This window comes from Pristis pectinata, chromosome 26 (genome assembly GCF_009764475.1).
Source record: "Pristis pectinata isolate sPriPec2 chromosome 26, sPriPec2.1.pri, whole genome shotgun sequence".
Taxonomy (NCBI): Eukaryota; Metazoa; Chordata; class Chondrichthyes; order Rhinopristiformes; family Pristidae; genus Pristis; species Pristis pectinata.
Window position 1 is genome coordinate 7,267,934 of NC_067430.1, and position 22,249 is coordinate 7,290,182.

The window sequence follows — 22,249 nt, forward strand, 5'->3', positions numbered from 1 at the left end:
TATATCAAGTTAAAGGAAGAGAGAGCTTAAAATGAAGAATAGCTACTCCAGGTTACTGCCCCATGTCTGATCATTAATGTGCTCTAGCCCAGAATCTGTAGTGTTCTCCAGCTGGGAGATAGCAGGGGTTGTGGGAGACAGAGTCAGTTGTTGGCATTCTCAGAATGTGGGAGTAGCGGTGAGGTGAGTATATTTTAAGTACTTGTTCTGTTGCCTATTCAGATCCCAGGATTCCTAGTCTCCCTGATGTCAACATGTGAGATTGGGAAGGGGGGAAACGGGTGTTCCTGGGAACGCCTACTCTCACTGCCGTCCCCACTGCAATATTCCACCTCACGAGGCTCAATACCACCTCTCCTAATTACATATCGGGGAAACTAGGAGTCCTGGGACCCCAGTAGCCTACGTTCTCCTCCTGCTCTGCCACTGAAGGTGAGGAGTGAGGAGCTGTGGTGAGTAGTAGTTGATGTCACGGTGGAGATAACCAGGGTGGAAATGATTGGGAGAATAGACGAACAAAAGTTCAGAAGTGATGGGTGGTGGGAACCCAGTATACGGTATAAGACCATTATACATAGGAGCAGAATCAGGCCCTTCATCCCATCGAGTCTGCCCCACCATTCAATCATGGCTGATTTATGGAGTGACAGATTTCTACATACGGAAACAAGTAATTCTGCTCACTGTCTGCACCAATCATCAGCTACCCATTTACACTAATTCCACATTAATCCCATTTTTTAATTCACCCCACATTTCCATCAATTCTACCACTCACCTACACATTAGGGACAATTCACAGCAGCCAATTAAACTACCAACCCGCATGTCTTTTACAATATGGGAGGAAACCGGAGCACCCGGGGGAAGCCCACACATTCACAGGGAGAACATGCGGACTCCACGCAGACAGCGCCCGAGGTCGGGATTGAACCCAGGTCGCTGGGACTGCGGGACAGAGGCTCCGCCAGCTGCGCCACTGTGGTTGGGTCACAGCATCAGTGGAAGAAATGTTGTCATTTGTTTCAGAGCAGGATCGCAGTTGGGGTGGGATCAGATGCGTCGGGTAGATGGTGCCCAAAGTAGACTTGCAGCAGAGAGGTCCCGGAGCAAAGGCTAGCTCAGAGGAGACCCACCAACATGTAGGTCCAAGTACCAGGCTCTGCAGCCTTTCAGCTGGTCAGACACAAGCCCTTGAAGGGTTTGATGAGGCAAGCTTCAACAGCATGTTGAAGGCCTGACTCTGCACGAGGAGCCTGTAGCAAATCACGTTAAGTGCTTGGGATCCAAGCATGTGCTGTGCACTGTCGGATGAAATGGCACGTTCTGTCTCCTTGAGCTTACCACAAGAAGAGAGGAGTCATAGGCCTTTACGATCCATAGAATTAGCATCCAGCCAATCAGGTTAAAATTCTATAATGTAGCCCGCAAAAACATTGTGCAATGTAATAGAATTCCAAGGCCAGCATCTTCACAGTTTATCAATATCACACTGCAAACATGAGACATACCACAGTGTACAACATGAAACATCTTTCCCCTTCCCTTTCTCTATTTGACGGCTTATTCTCAAACCCTTACAACACAGCAATAAATAGAAACCCCACATGGTTTGCACAACAAATGGTGAGATTTGTACTTTTTAAGTGCACTTAGTTTCTGGTTTACAGGGAAGCATAAACACTGAGCTGTGTGTAGATGCAGGCAAAAGCCTCCACTCATTATCCGCATCCCAGGTGGCAGTGCTCACCAGCTAGTTGCTTCAGACAGAGACCCTCAGCCAGTTGCAACAAAGTCTGAATTTAAAGCCTGCCCATTTCAATCCCAAGGTCAGGGACACACTGGAGGCCAGGTGCTGGTGCTTCTGAACTTCTGCTCCAGCAGTGGTCTTACTGCTGAGTCTGAGATGGAACTAAGTCATGTGGAGTTGAGGGCTGGCTGCACTTCACATCTGGCCCCTCAGCTCAACACTAGGAAGGTCTGGCTTCATTGTCTAGCCCCTCCGATTGCTGGTCTCGATTACAAAGGTTTTCCTTCAATGTTAATATGTTAATCAATTTCCATGTTTTTACGTACATTTAAATGTAAGTATTTTTATTTTTTTAAGATTTTGTGCTAGGTTTGAGGTCTTGATCGCCTCAATTAGCTGATGAAAGTGATAGTGAATTTCCTCATTGATGGCTGTCTCCTGAGATATGGGAAGTGGTCTACATTTTCCAGAGTCGAGCCATGAATCTCACTGTCAGATGGTGGTGTTGTACAGTGTGATCTGAGTAAGTCCTGACACACTCTGCCTGATGGTGTTCACTCTGCACTGAAAGGAAAATTGGCCAGAATGTGAACCGTCTGCTGCTTCTCTCACTCATTTTGTGCAGCCTTCAAGGTGAAGGTCACCTCTATTTCAATTTAAACCTATTTCAAATGTTTTAAAGCATCTTGGATATTTAAAAACTGTTGAAAAGCCTTTGGAGGGCAATCACCTGTCACAAGGCCATCAGATGCTCTGGGGCTCAACTACGGCCACCTGACGGCTACTCACAACTCGTGAGCTAGGATTCACAGGATCGCAGGCATCAACTCATTTGGGCTCATAAGCTGCAAAAGTGTGGACTGAGGACAAGCAACTGACCCCTGCATTTCATTCATTTAATTCTGAGTTTTACGGAGGGAAAAGTACTTCTAAAAGCTAAAACATAAAAGACTTCAAACTGCAACCCATTCTGAACTTCAGCTGTCATTAACCACAGACAATTTGCTTTGCCTCACTGACCATCCTTTTTATTTAATTGCTCCAGTGTTTTCTGTTATGTAAAAGCAAAGTACCAGAGATTGGAAACAAAATATTGTAAACACACAGCAGGTCATCAGTGGCAAGCGAAGCAGAATTAGCATTTCCAATCTATGATCCTTTGTCAGAACTTTTTCCAGTTTCATTAAGGATTTTGTTTTGTTTTTGTGTGTAAACAGCCAGCCGCCCAGACACCTTAAAAATTCATCTTGTTTCTGAATTTAAAGCCTTCTGCTTTTAACCTCTATCCCTGTAACTCACCCCCTATCAGTGGGGTCATGCATTTGGCCTGTTGCAAATCACTGGCTGCTTTAAGCATCAGCGGATCATGATTCCGACCCTTTTGAATGTATTTTGAAGCAGCAAATCATGTTTCCACTCTTTCATCAGGCCATTATATCTAAATGGTACCAAGAGACATAAAGAATGTAACATCAGCCCAGCAACCACCATGAAGTATGATCAGGTTTTGTCTGTTTCTCCCTTTCACTGTCTTCAGAGCTGTCATTCTGTGACAGACAGCAGACATCAAAATAGGGGTGACCTTCACCTTGAAAGCCGCACAAAATGAGTGAGAGAAGCCCAGCCTATGAATGGGCCCAGAGAATGAATGAGCGACGGTTCACATTCTGCCCAATTTTCCTTTCAATGCAGAGTGAACACTGTCAGACAGAGTGTGTCAGGACTTACCCAGATCACACTGTACAATAACACTACCTGATAGTGAGATTCATGGCTCAGCTCTGGAAAATATCACTTCTGATATCTCAGGAGCTGCCTCCAAGCAAAGACAGCCATCAGTGATGAAATTCATTATCATTTTCATTGGCCAATGGAGGAATGGGGTGTTTAACAATCAAGACCTCAAATCTGGCAGAGAATGCACAGTCTATCAGGTATCAATAATCTCTATATGCTTCTGAGACCTGGACCTGCAGAGGAGGTTCACCAGCATGTTCTCTGAACTGGAGGGCTTTAGTTATGGAAAGAGATTAGATAGGCTGGGCTTGTTTTCCCTGGAACGAAGGAGGCTGAGGGGTAATCTGATAGGTTTATAAGATTATGAGAGGCAGAATATTTTTCCTATAGCAAGGGTTCAAAAACAAGAGGACATAGTGTTAAGGCAAGAGGTCAGAGTTTTAAAGGGGTCTTTAGGGGTAAGTTTTTTTTTACACAGAGAGTGGATGATGTCTGGAACTCACCGCCAGTGGAGATGGTGGAATCAGATACAACCATTACAGTCAAGAGGCATGTGGACAGATAGGATAGTTGGATACGGACCAATTGCAGGGAAGTGGGATCAGTGTAGATGGACAAATAGGTCGGCATGGACATAGTGGGCCCAAGGGTCTGTTTCTGTTTTGTACGACACTATGACTCCATGACTACCCACAGCAGGCATATCAGACCACTAGTAAGATATTACCAATGTTGTCTCAATTCATGTTCGGGATAAGGGAAGCAGTGTCAGTGTCCTTCCCCAAACCCAACATCACCATCAACCAGGACCTAACTACACTCAGTCAACTCCATTGGGCAGGCCACATCATTCATATCCCCAGCTGGACTCCTGAGACAAATGCTTGTTCTGAGCTCGGCCATGGGAACAGTGTGCTAGAAAAAGATTCATGGATGTTTTCAAAGCCTCCATGAAAAATACATAACGTCCCCACTGACTCAAAGGAATCACTAATGGAAGCTTTTAAAAAAACTTTTCTCCAAGGAACCTGCCTTCCCCACAGAGTACTTCCAATATTTTCCATTTTATTTCAGATTTCCAGCATCTGCAGTATTCTATTTATATATCTATTTCAGTATTAATTAGGGTAACTTAAATTTAAGATAAAGACATTTTTACCCAAAACATATCAGAGAATATTCAATTTAAGCAACACTGATATTTGAGAGGTAATATAAAAATATTAGAAATGGTGTTACAAACATGAAGAGGTAATTTAGAACTAAAAATTTGTATTCAGTGCTGTGTGCCTGGGTCTGCTCCCTCTTAAGGATTGATCAAGAGCATTTGTCTGGTGATTGATGCTGCAAATTAATGTCTGTCCTCATAACATCAGTGCTAAATCCTAAGGGTCTATGTCAGAAAACTCATTTTTAAGGCTGCATAACCACATGTCAAGGATGAGCTCAGCTGACTACCACGGTGTTCGTCTGAGTCAAGGGCCACGGGGGAAGCAATAATAACCAAGGGCAATAGGGGATTCCTTCCCAACTTCCATGGAGCCATAGAGTCATAGAGTAATACAGCATGCAAACAGGCCCTTCAGCCCAACTCGTCCATGCCAGACTGCTAGTCCCAAACTTGTACCATTTGCCCCCATTTGGCCCATATCCCTCAAATCCGTCCTATCCATGTACATATCCAATTAAAAACAAGGACCATCCTACCCGGTTTACCATCAATGTTTATTTATATGGTTCCTTTCATGACATCATAGTGATTTACAGCCAATTGAATGCTTTGTGGTCACTGTTGCAGTATAGGATCCATGCACAGCAAGATCCCAAATTCAATACTGTGATACCAGCCGGATAATCCATTTTAGTTACTAAGCATTGGGTAACGTTGGTGCCTGTTATCAGTTTGGGTGCCAAAGTACCAAAAATGGCTGCTTTGGTGCTAAGGAGGGCAAAATATAATTGCTGAGGCTCTGGTAACATCTAGAGTAAGGACAGAATAGCTTGAATTAGGGAGATGAATCTACTGAGATCCTGGACTTCACAAGGTGGGTTTAAGCTTCAGTTCAGCTTGTCCCATCAGGTTATGGTATGTATCTCTGCTCCACTAATTGACAAGGTGTTTGGAGATCAGTTTGTAGGTAAACCCACCACTTTAGTTTTATAAGGCTCCAAACCTTGAGCCTCACAAAGTTTTAACAAGGCCATTCCTGGTCACAAATCTCTACATTCCAACAGCAGCTGTTGAGATGGTATTTCTAATGTATTAAAATATCCTTGCAGGAGCATTATCTGACAAAGCTGCAAAGGATATGTTAAGATAATCAAAGACTGGTTTTAAGGAATATCTTCAGGGAGAGGGAGAAATCTTTGGCAAGAGAAGTCCAACTATTAGCTCATAAAATAGAAACTGCTGGAAAGAAGCAAAACTAACATTTCAAGTCAATGACCTTCCTTCAGATGCTGCCTGACCTACTGAGCATTTTTGGTTTTGATTTCAGATTTCCAGCATCTGCAGATTTTTGCTTCGGCAGCTGAAGGGGAGGCTTATGATAATGAACAAAGAAAATCCAAGTTGTTCAAGAACTGGCAGGATCTGAGGATTTTGTGCTGAAGAAAATTAAAGAGGTAGGGAGGAGCAAGACAGTAAGAATCTCCTGTGCATGGAAAGAGTTTTAAATTCAAGGCATTGATGGCTTTATTTCATCAAACAATCAGGCGAACAAGACTGGGTATAAATCAGGATAAGTGAAGAAGATGGACGATCTAAGAATAACCAAAACTGAAATTCTTGGAATAACCGATTAAAACCACAATTGCCCTCACCGTTTATCAGTCGATTCTTGTTAAAATTAGCTATTTTCCTAAACTGCCATATCCAAATTCTCCCTTTGGACTTCTACAACACAGTTCAGTTTCCATAAAATAGCTCCATTAGCATCAATAAACCATTTCTCATGCTCAAGACAATGAAATTTCACTGGCAAAAGGCTCTTAGCAACTACTGAAGTCCTCTTGAAACAAATTTGCTTAATTGGTCGGAACAATGCAAGCTGGAAGTTCACCAGTATGTGCCACATTAAAGCTGATACTTGAAGTTTTGTATGCACCGTTCATTTATCCCTATCATATCCCAGCGTTGGAACAAGAATAAGTTTCAGGAATTGACTTGTGGAAGTTCTGACCTGCTTAACAGGCAGAGATATCACAGTTATAGCATTCAATCAGAGTGCATTACATGGAGCAACAAGGAATCCCAACTGGAAAGCATTTAAGCCATTGCTCCATTGAAAGGAAAATAACTGAGCCCCAGCTCTGTGTTATTATCTGCCTTGAGACAACCGTAAGAAGGCAAAAAGGTAATCATGCTCTTTCTTAATCTCCTTTCCTTTGAGAAGCAGCTGTTCTTGGCTCAGAACCTTCCCTGATAAAACTAAGAGTTGATAATATTTGGAAGCATGGGTCTGAGCTTATATCCTACTAACACATAACTGGGCCATTACAGAAGTGCACTCCTAATGATTCACTTCCCCTCAACCTTCTTATTGTGAACATAAGTGTTAAAATAAGGAGCAGGTGGATTTACAACCTGCCACCCATGTGTGACACTGCCATTGCTGACTGGCTGACCTCATGCAAAGCATTGGATCTTCCCTTCCACACTGGAATGAGAAGGGGAACTTTTCTGAGAATGTCCATCCCTCTGAAAACACCAGCTGAGCTCTCATCCGGAGGGCCAGTTGCTCAATTAAATGAAGAAATACCAAATCTGAGTAGGTTGTCAAAAAGTCCTCAACAGCAAGAATATTGTTTTCACAGATAAAAACAAAAAATGTTGGAAACATTCAACTATTCAGCCTACAGGCATGACTCTGAAGCTCAGGTCACCTGTCACATTAAATCTCTGTCTCACTCCCACTTCTGACCTCCAGCCCCCAACTCCTACACAGCTTCATCATGAGCTTGAGAAACAACGCCTTGTCTTCTGACTGGGTACATCACAGCCTTCTGGACTCAACAAGGGGCTGCACCATTTCTGATTACCAGCTTTTCCTGCTTTTATTTCAGATTCCCAGTATCTACGGCATTTTCTTTTGGATCCTAATTCTTCCAGGTATTGGCAGTCACATGGCGTTGAGAACAGATGAACATTCCCAGCAAGCTCACTGGCAAAATTCCCATACATCTCGCCCTAAATTAAAATCTCAGGAGTGATTGTTCCATATTTTTTGAAAAACAAATTCTTCTAATTCTTTTTAAGACTGGTAATGGGAGCAGGAGATTTTGAATCACGTTGAAAAGCCTGCAGAGACGTTCTGTCACGACACAGCTTGATTATGAAACTGAGGGCTTCCCACACAGTGCCTGTACAATAGAGTGCCAGATTGATGACAATCATCAATACTTTTAACATAAGTGCAGGTGAGATATCCAGTGATAGTGTGGCCAGGAATGAACAAGATTATCTGCTCTTAATGCCATGTCCCCTGGTTTATAGACCTCGATGACACACTAATTATTTCTCTTATTCAGCTCCGCATCAACATGTAAATAAAGCTGATTTATTCCACATGAAATAGAAATGCTGATAAATTTGCAAACCAGAGTTACAGGTTATGCACAAAATAAATGTTCTGTAGCATTTTCCTTTACAATGAAACCACGTGAAGTGACAAGGGCCAGCTTTCAGTGTTCTTGTTATTCCTAACCTGTTGGCATAATTGAAGCACATTGAATATTGTTGTGCTGGTCTTGATGCCTTGCTCTTCCAGCAGCACTAATGGGTGCACAGAGTTCCTCTGAACTTCACTGTGCATTGATGGGGTGTTGAATTTGTCAAAAGTACTACAGGGCTGCCTGTGATTGACACTGACACCAAGTGCTGTTAGAAAATGGTCCTGTCCCCTACTATTAAAACAGAGCATCTTGACAGGCCTAAAATTTCACTGAGAAATGAGTGGGTGGAAAGAAAAGCTATGTGCTACTACTGTTAGAATCCTATTCTTCAGGATTATTGTTTCTGTCTATCCCAGGAGAGAGATTGTGTGTCACCATTTCCTCTTTATTTGGGAATATTAAGTGATAATCTTCTCACACCTTCTTCATCGCTTCTATTAGACCTTCTTTCCCAGCTTTCCACACATCCAGCAAGGTATGTCTGGGTTTTTCCTATGGAAGTCCCTCCCTGTGTGTTGGGTCTCGCGAGATGTCCCTAATGGATGTGATTGGTTGCATCACAGCCTGGTATGGAAACTCCAATGCACAAAAACACAAGAGGCTACAGAGAGCGGCGGACTCATTCAGTTCCATCATGGGTACAGCTCTCCCCACCATGGAGGACATCTACAAGAGGCGATGTCTCAGGAAGGTGACATCCATCATCAGGGACCCCCACGATCCGGGCCGTGCCCTCTTCTCGATGCTGCCATCAGGCAGGGGGTACAGGATCCTGAAGACCCACACCTCAAGGTTCAACAACAGCTTCTTCCCCACTGCCATCAGGTTCCTGAACTGACTGCAAAACCCATAAACTACATCAAACTATATATTTTTCTCTCTCTCAATCTTGCCCAAGTGCTGTTATGTTTATTTTGTTGTTTATTTTGCACATGTGTAAGTTATGCGTAATTTATGTTAATTTATGTTAATTTATGTTTGTCCTCATCTTGTAATGTATTGTGCTGCTGCTACAGAAAGCTAATTTCATGGCATTTATACCCTGTGTATTTATGCCTATGACAACAATAAATGTAGACTTGAACTTGATGAGGATGTTGGGTGTGGCTGCAGTATTGTTGAACCCAGGGACCTTAATCAATGCCAACCTAGTGGTCAGGAAATGTCATGTTCATTGGTTTGTCACGGAGTCAGAGAGCTATACAGCATAGAAATAGGCTCTAGGCTCACTACATCCACATTGACCAGTCAGCACCCATGCATAGTAATCCCATCTTCCAGCACTTGGCTCATGACCTTCTATGCCTAGGCAATTCAAGTGCTCGTCGAGACACTTCTGAAATTCTGTCAGTGACTCTGCTTCCACCAGCCTCTCCAGCAGTGTATTCCAGGTACTCACCACTCTCTGAGTGAAAAAGGTCCCTGTCATAAACCCTCGAAATTTCTTACCCCTTACTCCAAATCTCTGTCCTCCAGTTTTATCTACCTCTGATATGAGGAAGTTTCCTGCAGTCTATGCTACCTGTACCCCTCATAACTTTATAGACCTCAGTCATGTTCCCTCTTAATGTCCTCTGCTCCAGAGACAAGAGCTCAAACACCTTGTCTTCTCTCTCAGAGTTGAACTACAATGAACCAAGTAGTAAATCCAAGAGAGTAAATTTAATTTTCAGTGGTTATGTACTCAGGAATCAATATGATATTTTTGCATGTGATTTTCTTAAGTTTGAACTGGAATGGAGGGTGTGTAACGGGCACTGGCTCTTACAGGAGATCTTTTTCACGACATCCCCCCACCGCCCCCACCCCCACCACTGGAATTTTCAGCGGGTCCAGATGCAGGTAGCCAAAATTGCTGTCACAAAACATTCCAGAATCTAGTGACAGCAGGGCTCCAGCAGCAGAGAGCAAGTCCCACCCTTCAAGTTGCCATAGCAGCTGTTGATAGCCAGCAAAGCTGCCTCCCCCCCCCAAACCCCCAGCTTTGCTGGCTGTTAAAGCTGAGAGTGATTTTTAAACAATTTTTAATTATCTCTGAGTCAGAGATATTTACAAACTACTAAAACTGAAGTAAATAATTAAAGAAAATAAAATTATTATTATTTGAAAAAGTTAAAATAAAACACCTAAATTTTTGAATAAATAATTGAATAAATAAATAATTGAAAGGATTAAACTGTTGCAAAATGATTTTTAAAAGGGAACCTATCTTCCCCCATACTCCTAACCTGAAGTGATCTCACCAGTGAAATTAGTGTGATCTCTATCCTGTACCCTATGTGTGGTGGGTGACCAGTTTCTCCTCTAGAAAACACTGGCTCTGGTTTTTATGAAAAGTACCAGGAGATTTCGGGAACAAGTAACTCAGAAATGCATGGTTTTCTTGGAGTGCATGAGCCATCATAACTCCAGGGGAGAGAAAAAAAGATCTATAGGCATTTGAGGGTCAAGGTCCAATCAAAAACTCATTCCCAAAAGTATATGTGGTGAGTACATCGAGCACAGAGGATCCAGAAATTCCTCAAAATTTTCAGCACCAACTATGGCCCAAACACCCAAACACTGATCCAGAGAGGGCCAAGAATGGTCAACTGATCAACGTCAGGATCCACTGTGAAGGTCCCCATAACTGAGTTTGTCTTTGATGACAATCTCAGTCCCACATCAGTTGGGCAAGAGGGTAAAAAGCCTATTCATCAACTGAGAAACAACAGGGCCTCTGGAGCAGGGAAGTCCTTGCTGAAGTATTAAAACATGGCAGAGATACGTTATCTCATCCTATTCATTTGGGAAGAGGAGGATATCCAAGCGATCTCAGATACAATAATCATGACCATCTTCAAGGAAAGAGACATCTGAATGTGCTGAATACAGAAAGATTTCCCTGCTGTCTGCAGTAGGGAAGAGTACCACCAGAATCTCCCCCCACCTGTGTCCTCCCAATGGCTGAAGAGTCCCTCCCACAGTGACAATCTGGATTCTGTCCTTTAAAAGGCACAATCTTCAATGCACAATCAAGAGGCTTGTGAAGATCAGAATCAACCACCTGACATTATCTTCTTTTATCTTACAAATTCTTTGACCCCATCAACAGAGGAGGATTATGGAAGATCCTTCTCAACTCTGGCAAACCCAAAAAATGGTCAACATACTCTGTCTACTCTACATTGAGGTGCAATTAGTGACCCCACCGATGAATCCACCGTGGACTCAATTCAAGTGCAGACTGGCATCAGGTAAGCTCACATCACAGCAATCCTCTTCTCAATCTTTCTCACCACAGTACTTTACCTCTACGCCAACCAATTCCCCATTGGTGTGGAAGTAACTTGCAGGAACTTGTTCAACATTCATTGAATCCACTTTGGAACCAAGATCACACCAAATTTATTCATTGAGTTACAGTATGCAGATGCTGCTTGTGTATGTGTGCAAGGTCAGAGAGTCATATAACACTGGAAAAGAATTTTTGGCCATTTGAGTCCATATTTACAGTCAACCACCCATTTATATTCATCCCATATTTTAGTCTCACCATATTCTCATCAGCTCCCTCCAGATTCTACCACTATATTAGGGGCAATTTTATAGTGGACAATTAACCCCTCCAACTCACATACCTTTAGGATGTAGAAGGAAACCGGAGCACTCAAAGAAAATTCACCTGATCACAGGGAGAACATGCAAATGCCACACAGATAGCATCTGAGGTCAGGATTGATCCCAGGTTGGTATTGGTATTGGTTTATTATTGTCACTTGTACTGAGGTACAGTGAAAAGCTTGTCTTACAAACCGATCATACAGATCAATTCATTACACAGTGCCGTTACATTGAGTTTGTACAGAGTGCCTTGATGTAGTACAGGTAAAAACAGTAACAGTACAGAGTAAAGCATCAGAGCTACAGAGAAAGTGCAGTGCAATAAGGTGCAAGGTCACAGCAAGGTAGATCATGAGGTCATAGTCCATCTCATTGTCTAAGGGAACTGTTCAATAGTCTTATCACAGTGGGGTAGAAGCTGTCCTTAAGTCTGGCGGTACGTGCCCTCAGGCTCCTGTATCTCCTACCTGATGGAAGAGGAGAGAAGAGAGAATGTCCTGGGTGGGTGGGGTCTTTGATTATGCTGGTTGCTTCACCAAGACAACGAGAGATAAAGACAGAGTCCAAGGAGGGGAGGCTGGTGTCCGTGATGCACTGGGCTGTGTCCACAACTCTCTGCAGTTTCTTGCAGTCCTGTGCAGAGCAGTTGCCGTACCAAGCCGTGATACATCCAGATAGGATGCTTTCTATGGTGCATCGGTAAAAGTTGGTGAGAGTCAAAGGGGACAAACCAAATTTCTTTATCCTCCTGAGGAGGTAGAGGCACTGGTGAGTTTTCTTGGCCGTGGCGTCTACGTGATTTGACCAGGACAGGCTGTTGGTGATGTTCACTCCCAGGAACTTGAAGCTCTCAACCCTCTTGACCTCAGCACCATTGATGCAGACAGGTGCATGTACACCTGTCCCTGGTGTTGCAAGGCAGTGGTTCTAAACTATTGTTGATTCCCTCAAGAGGGGAACCAGGGGATGGGCCTTACATTAAGCATCCAGAAGATGCAAGATCCTTCAACGACCTGTCTCGGCTTCAGAACACCACCTTCCCAACAACCAAAATCCATGTGAATCCCTAGTTACTGCGTATGATTCCCATACTTCACGAACCACCTGTCAATGAGGCATCAATGAAACATAGAACTGCTTTTATCCATCTGAGATGAAGAGTGTTGAAAGACCTCAAATCCAGAACCAAGTTCATGGTCTTCCATGCAGAAGTGGCCCTCCTGAATGCATCAAAGACTTGGAGAACTTAGAACAACTACACAAGAGCAATGGAGAGGGACCACCAACTCTACTTCTATAGGATCTCCCAAACTCAGATGGGATTGGTCAACCTCTCTCCACCAAGACCCCAGGCATCAAGGATTGAACAGTGCTAAACTAGCTCTAATTGATGGACCACATTGTCTGTGTACCTGGCATTAGATTCCTGAAACAAACACTCGTCACAGTGAGAAGCTCCCAGGAGGGCTTGGAAATACAAAACATCTTAAAAATGTAAGATCTTCACCAGCTCCTGGGAATCTGTGGCCCATGATCATTCTAAGTTCCCAGGATGTCACTGAGTACTTGGTCTCTCAGTGGAGAGCACACAGAAGCCAAGCACAAGCAGCAGAAGGAGTGTGCAAGAGCCCAATTAACTCACTAACCCTCCATGACAATCACCTTCTTGTGGCAGAGTCTGCGAGTCCTACCATTGGTCATCTCAGAACTCACAGAACTGGCATGGAACCAAGTTATGCTCGACCCCAAGAACTACCTCAGAAGACAAATAAAATCAATAGGACTCCAGGTCCTGAATTGGGTCTTAAATGGCGTGGAATCTGAGAGGTAACTCCCCAGCGTGTAATCAGGACTTAATGTTATCGGTGACAGTCATCCCTTCCAACTACTAAAGGGTAGCCCAACCTCTGTGAGGGGTGAATTGATCAGAGGGGCTTAGTATTCATTGTCAGGGTGAATTTCTCACCATCACAGTACACTTACACACTAAGGTGACATAGGTTGTGATGTTCACTCTGTGTGCTCACATTAATGGATGATAGCCTGACACTCTTTGAGGCAAAGGCTTTCTTATCCCACAGTCTGGGGAACTGACATAATGCGTCAGCAAATACTATAAAGACTGTCACGAAAATAGATGAACCTTTTAGTCCTCTGGGATAAATATATCTGCTAATGCAATGGTACGCCTCCATTTACAACAATTAATTTTCATAAGTTAGGTGTTGACGGTGACCAGTACTCAGATCCTGCTGAGCTCGAGCCTCCATTAATACCTACAGGTCGTTGAATGGTAATAAAGTCACAGAGTTGTATAGCACCATAACAGGCCGTTCGGCCCAACTTTTCCATCCAACCATGAGACCTATCTATGCTGGTCCCATTTGCTCACATTAGGCCTGTATCCCAAACTCCTTTCCTATCCATGCACCTATCCAAATGCCTTTTAAATGCTGTAATTGTATCTGACTATAATTGCATCCACTCCGTCTGGCAGCTTGATCCTGATATTCACCACCCTCCATGTGAAAAACTTGCCCCCTTTTAAATTTCTCCCCTCTCACCTTAAACCTTTGACCTCTAGTTCTAGACTCCTCTGTCCTGGGAAAAAAATTCTGACTATCTGTCCTATCTATGCCTTTCATAATTTTATAAACCTTTATAAAGTTACCTCTCAGACCTTTATGTTTCTCTGAGAATGAATCCAAACTCTCCAATCTCTCCTTATAAGTAAAGTCCTCCATTCTAGGCAACATCCTGGTGAATCTCATCTGCACTGTTTTTAAGTTTACTGCATCGTTCCTGTAGTATGGTAACTAGAACCGTACTCAGTACTCCAAGTGCAGCCTGACCAATATTTTGAACAACTGCAACATGAAGTCCCACCTCTGATACTCAGTGCCTCAGCCTATGAAGGCAAGTATGTCCAATGCCTTCTTCACCACCCTATCTACCTGTGTCTCCATTTTCAGGAAGCTATGAACTCGCTCCTCCAGGTCCCTCTGTACATAAACGCTCCTGAGATCCCTGCAATTTACTGCGGATGTCCTGTTAGTATTTGACACCCCAAAATGCATTATCTGACACTTGTCTTGATTAAATTTTATCGGCCACTGCTCCACCAAACTTTGCAACTGATCTATGTCCCTCTCTTTCCTTTCACAACGTTCTTCATTATCTACTGTTCACCAATTTTTGTATCACCAGCAAACTTACTTATCAATCCACCTACGTTCTCATCTAAGCCAATTATTCATGTACCTGACATGCAACAAAGGTCCCACTGTTTTACAGTTAGTAAAACACTTCTTGACCACTACCCTCTGCCTCCTATCACCATGCCCACAAAAGCAGGTCAGTCTTTCCAAGGGTGGGATTGGTTCCTGGCTCTTTGTTCCACTGGTCGGATGCAGTTCATTGGGATCATCATCACTTCCGAGCCAGAATGCGGCAGGTTCAAAAGCAAATTACTGCAGATGCTGGAAATCTGAAATAAAAATGCTGGAAACACCGGGCAAACGTGGAAAGGAAACAGTCTCCTCGTGTGTCCCTCTCCAGAAGTTCTGCCTGACATGCAGAATATTTCCAGCATTTTGATTTTTATTCAGTGCTGTGGTTTCAAGTCACACTCCAAAGATCTGAGGGAAAACAAATCCAGGCCAGCATTCCAGGTAGAGCACTGAGAGAGTTGGAACTGCTGTCTCTCAGGTGACACCTCAAACCAAGCTTCTCTCTGCTCTCTCAGGTGGATGTGCAAGAATCTGCCTGAAGCACTTCGAGAGAAAGAGCAAATTAATCCTCCCTGGAGTCCAGGCTAATGCTTAGCCCACAATCAACACTTCAAAAAGAGGTTATCTGGTAATTATCGCATTCGTGCTTGGGGAGTCTTTCTCTGTCCAATTTGACCGCTGTGACATAATGACAGTGACACCTGAGAAGTGCTTCACTGGTGTTAAATGTTTCAGGAAACCGTAAAAAACAATATACAACAGCGCGTCTTTTTTTCTCTTACTGCTGTATTCCTCCTCCCCTTCACTATTGCCTCCACTCCCAGGTTGTAATGTTTAAAAGGAATTGCACACATATTTGTAAAGGAAAGCATAGATGTCGGAACAATTGGGAAGCCAGAATACATGGATAGCTCTTCCAAAGAGTTGCCATTAGCATAATAGGCCAAATAGTATCCTGTGCAGAGTGATTCAGTGAATGGTCTTACAAAATCCATTCAAGGCACAGATGCCTTGGACTTCATCCCTGTTCAGTCACTATGAATGGACATTATTTCTTCCACAGCTCTTTGCTCACTTCCTCATAGAACATAGAACGCTACAGCACAGCACAGGCCCTTCGGCCCACGGTGTTGTGCCGACATTTTATCCTGCTCTAAGATCTATCTAACCCTTCCCTCCCACATAGCCCTGCATTTTTCTAGCATTCATGTGGCTATCTAAGAGTCTCTTAAATATCCCTAACATATCCTTCAGATTCGCTCCATCAGTTTGCTCTGACAAAGGGTCTTCAACTTGAAACATTAACTCCTTCTCCCTCCACAGATGCTGCCTGACCTGCTAAGTGTTTCCAACATTTTCTATTTTTTTAATTTATGTTATAGTAATAGTTCATTATAAACATTTATTTCATTTCCAGTCTTTAAACTAAGGCCAAATTTAGCGACTGGTTCCGATTAAGAGCAGCCGACACAGGGCTGACCAGTTATCATGGCCCATTTACCCATGAAGAAGAGCTGCCATGATGTATCTGGCTTGTCCCATTGGAAACAGCCAGACTGATGTTGTCAGAATGTCTCTTGTACTTCAAGAGGCTTTCGAATGCTAAAGGCAAGTGAATCCCCAAAACAATCCTTGAGGAACATCAAAGAGTAAGACCCACAATATTTATATTTACCATTTCAAAGTTGTTACACTCTAGAAATAAGTTCAAAAAGAAAACAGTACTTAAAGGATTAATATTAAAATGGAGTATACAGTTTGACATTAACATAAGTTATTATATGCTGTAGCTCAGGGACATTCTGCATTGCCAGGATGCCATTAATAATAAAACTACCTTCCGGTATCAGTGCTTTTTCACACTGGGGAACTGTGGGAGTTCTCCATGACTACAAAGCAATCACATGTGGGATTTATCACAGATCTTGGTTACCATGGAGAAAATGCTGGCTGCTTCTGCTGCACATCACCATGGAGGTTCTCTCTGGATTATGCTTTGACAGCTTGAAATAAAAAGGACCGTCTGCAAAGTGTAAAACAAAATGCAGCTGGATAAATTCTCATTTGAACCAGAAAGAAATTGTATCCACCACAGGCCATTGCACACAGTAAGGTAGTTACAGGCTGTCTGAGGTTTATGAGGGGTTATTAATTGGCTTTATATTAGGTTAACTGTTTAAGTGCCTCTGAAAGTTGGCTCTTTCCTGAAAATTGCGATAGTCTCAGGATTGTGAAACAAAAGCAGAGATCATGGCATCTGGTCAAAGCCCAGCACTCTGATCCCTGGCCGGGAAGAGATTTTTTCTTCCAGAATGACATGAGCTTCTTGCTTTCTGTTGGGAATCAATGCCCCAGCAAGTCTCCTGATTTCTTTTGCCACCAATCCACTTTGAAAACCCTTTGGTTTGTTTCAGCATATTTGAATGAATAACTGTAAGACACCTGTAGAGTTTCCATGTGTCTGAGTGGGAGACAGACTCCCTCTCTCCATCATAACTTACCATGCCTGACTCCCTGATTGCTTGGTACCACCTACACGCCACACGTCAGGAGTGTTATGCAATCCTTTGCCTGTATAAGCATTACTTCATCAACACACTTGAAGCTTGACACCAAACAAGATGCAGAACCCCCAAATGCAGTCGTTTACCATTTAAAGCTTTTCCTTCTCCCACCAATGACACATTGTGGCTTCAGTGTTTGCCACCTAAGCAATATACTGAAGCAATCGGCCAGAGACCCCTTCACGGCACCTCTCAACCTCATGACCTCTGCCTCTTTCCAAAAAAAAGTTCAGGAGGAACCTCACCACCTGAAGCTTCTGTCCCTGGTCACGTTTTCCTGAAACTCCCTGACACGGAGGTGTTGAAGATACCATGCACACACAGACTGTTGTTATTGTGGTCCCCACAATATTTTAATTGAAATTTTCCAGACTGTTTTCTGAGTGGCCCTTTTAAGGGCCAAGAGATACAAGCTGAAGGAGACAGCATGGACATTTAGACCTGGGAATCACAATCAGAGCTGTGGGGGATAACTGCAGTTTAATATCCTGGTTTGGGCAGCAGATAACTTGCCCTCTTACACACCCAACAGAAAAGTATGTCAGGCAGAGCCTCAGGCATCGCTGGGATGCCAAGCTCCCTCAACTTCTCCTCAGACAATCAATTGCCTCCTGTTTTCATGCAACATTTTCTGGCCAGTGAGAACTGCTCCTGAGTCTGACTGCACTGCCTCTCACCACTGCCCCCTCATGGTCAACGACATAGGCAGGTGGGCAGATGTGAGATGTCAGACACCTCTGGGCATCTTGGATAGCTCTCCCAGCACACCGAACAAGCCTCAGCTAATGAGTTATAAAGTCATAGCTTCATCCAATGGTTTCAATGCTTCAGGGAGCACGAGATCAAAGTGACAGCAAATTGTTTCTTTCCATTTTATCTGCTTCTCAATGATGCGGTAAATGATGACAGAGAAAGATGCAGCCCTTCCCTGCAAAGTTAGTACCCCAGGCTCAGCAAACGTAAACTTCAAGGAACTTTCACTTGGTGTCAACATGCAGCATTGGACCCTACAATTGTGTGGCTTTTCTCACTGACTGGGTTGAAATATCATCTTAAATACCAAGAGACAACTGGGTAGTAAATCAGAGAGAGAGGGTGGTTCACTCAGCAGTTCTGAGAGTGGGGAGACCAGCTCCAGGTTTATTGGGGCTGGGTATGATAAGCATGATCCCAGTGTCCCAGGGAGTGTGGCAGTAAAATGGAGACACATCCATTGTAAAGATGGGGGAATCGGAGGTTGTCAAAATGGTGGCAGGCAGGCGAGGTGTCCCAGATGTTAGTGGGAAGGGACTAGACAAGAGGAGACAGACAGACAGGTTCCCTGAATCAGCACAACCTGCCTGTCATCTTTCACCCCTCTTCAGACCGTCGATCACCTCAGGTTCCTGTCTCACCACTGAGTAGAATACTACAGCACAGAAACAGGCCCTTTGGCCCATTTAGTCCATGCCACCTGATCTTCTGCCCAGTCCCATCTACCTACACCCGGACCATATCCCTCCAAACCCCTCCCATCCATGTACCTATCCAAACCTCTCTAAAATGTTACAATTGAACTTGCATCTTCCACTTCTACTGGCAGCTCGTTCCACAGTTGCACCACCCTCTGAGTGAAGAAGGTTCCCCTCAGATTCCCCTTATGGACTTCACCTTTCACCGTAAACCTATGACCTCTACTTCTAGTTTCACCCAACCTTAGGGGAAAACACCTGCATGCATTCACCCTATCTATACCCCTCATAATTTTCTAAACCTCTATAAGATCTCCCCTCATTCTCCTGCACTCTAGGGAATCAGGTCCTAACCTATTCAACATTTCCCTATAACTCAGGTCCTCAAGTCCTGGCAACATCATTGTAAATTTTCTCTCCACTCTATACCGGCTATCTCCCCTCTCCACTCTCAGTCCCGATGCAGGGTTTCAACCGGAAACGTCAACACTTCCTTTCCCCCTACAGATGCTGCTCGACCCACTGAGTTCCTCCAGCAGATTGTTTGTTGTGGTAAAAGCATGACAATCCAACAGTCTCCCCACCAAAACCAATCTCCCACTCTAGTCTGGCCTCATTGTTCGATCAGCCACTGCCAGTCAGATAAATCAAGGTGGGCTTTGATTGAGATACTCATTGGTGATCCCAGGGCAATGGGAGATCCAAGCCTTCCTTATGTGATGGAAAGCTCCCTCTTCTTCTTGCACTATCATCCCAAGAATTAAAAGGTTTATTTTCTGAATCTCACCTGAAAGCACTAGACTAACGGGAAAACTCTCATTGTTCTTCTTGTTCAAACCTGGAAGCAAAGTAACAATTTAGGCCCCACTTTTAAACAACTTGGGATGAACGTCTCATCCAAAGAAGCACATTAGCACCTGGACCCTCAGGAGAGCAGTGGGCCTAGTGAGGGTAAGTGACTGAATTTTAATATCCTTCCACTCCCACTTTCCACCAACCAATAATCTGCGTTCAAACTACTTGTGGATTATTTCTGTTGTAATTATTTCCCTCGTTCACTGATTGTGATCTCCTTTCTATGAGAAACCACATTCATCATTCGTTCTTTCGTTCTGCAGATTTTTCGATGTTTCCATGGTTCTAAAACTTTTTCACTACCCTCACGTGAGATTCAACTTCCCCTGTCGAAGGCCAATGCTCTTTTTCAGCCATGGGACAGGAATGATGATACAAAGATTATACAGAAGCTCTGAAAGTATAAACGGAACCCATGAAACACCTTACAATTAAATCACTAAAGATTCTGAAATTTAAATGCAGAATATGTTGAGGAATTTAATAGGCTCAATACAAAGAAATTATATTAAATGGCTGTGAGCAGCAGAAGTATCATAAATATATTATTATGTTGCCTTCATGCTTTGTAATGTTGAATATGAATTAGAAATAAATAAATATAAGATATTCTCAAATTAAAACGATCGCTGGTAACTCTATGAAAGGCATTGATTGTCTTGATGCCTGTGTTAATATGTGTCGTCCATTATCATTCTCATTTAGTTAGATCCAGAATATTTCAGGTTGGTTTCCTAGTTTTCGTTATGACCTTGGAAGATGGGTAACACTCTGCCATGTGCAAGATGTCTGATGTGATCAAGGTAGGATACCCAACATCATCTCTACTCACTCACCCAGTGCAGAAGGTGCTCCAAACACCTTAGAGTCAGAGAGTCATGGAGTCATACAGCACGGAAACAGGTCCTTTGACCGAACTCATCCATGCCAGTTGTGCTGCCCAGCGAGCTAGTCCCACCTGCCTGCTGCAGATCAGTGATTGTTATTTAACTACCTTATCATGTGTCAGCTTTTGGAACTCTTTCATCAGATCAGTTGTTAAGTTTAATAAACTCATCAAGTGCCAGATCAAGTGCAGAAAATAATTCTAAGTTTTGAGATAGTTAAGGGCAAAGAGAAGCTCACACCTCAGGGAGAAGTATTGAATTGGAGGAAGGCTAATTACTGTAGTACTAGAGTCATAGATTCAGACAGCATGGAGAAAGGACCTTTGGCTCAACTCATCCATGCCGACTGTGTTGCCCAGCAGGAAGTCCCACCGGCCCGTGTTTGGCCCATAGCCCTCTAAACCTCTCCTATCCACGTACTTATCTAGATGGTTTTTAAATGTCCTAATGTGCTCGCCTCAACCACTATTTCTGGCAGCTCATTCCAAATACGCACCACCCTTTGCGTGAAGAAGCTGCCCCTGATGTCCCTTTTAAGTCACTCGCCTCTGATCTTGAACACCCTCCCTGGGAAAAAGACTGTGTGTTTTCACCCAGTCTAAGTCCCTTATGATCTTGTATTCCTCTATCAGGTCACCCCTCAGTCTCCTACATTCCAGGGAATAAAAGTCCTAGACTGCGCAACCTCTCCTTGTAACTCAGGGCCCCAAGTCCAGGAAACATCCTGGTAAATCTTTTCTGCACTCTTTCTAGTTTAATAACATTTTTCCTGTAACAGGGTGACCAAAACTGTACACAGTGCTCCAAGTGAAGCCTCACCAACATCTTATAAAACTGCAACATAACTTCCCAACTCCTAGACTCAGTGTCCTGACTGATAAAGGCCAGCATGCCAAATGCCTTCTTCACCACCCTATCTACCTGTGACGTCACTTTCAGTGAACTACGCATTTGCATTCCTAGGTCCCTCCGTTCCATAACACTCCCCAGGGCCTAGTCTAATCTTAGTGCCCAGTCACTCAAGAACCATATCCCATCATGATACAGTAATGCCAGGGGAAAAAGAGGCTGTAAGTTGGAGAGAGAGTTGCAGGCTGAAACACATTGCAGCTTGTTGTTGTGACATACCAATTTTTTTTTAAAAAATGAAGGATATCACTGCAGGAAACAAGGCAATTTCTCGCTTCACTGTTTCAAAATGGTATTAAATAGGATTGAAAGCAAACATGGTTGGCATTCATTTATTAGAAGGAGAAACTCATGAAATAACTGTACATGAGGAAGGGCATTTGGCCTTGTTAATTCAGGCATGCAGGGAGATCCTAAAGCATCTAATTATTCCTGAAATGATTTCAGGGTTTTTCCGCTCTGTCAGGCAGTTTATTTCACACATTGATCATTCTCTGTGTGAAGAATTTCCTGATATCAGTGCTAAATGTATCTGTCTCAAGTTTAAACACAAGTCCCCTGGCTCCACAATTTGGAGCAATTCTCCAGG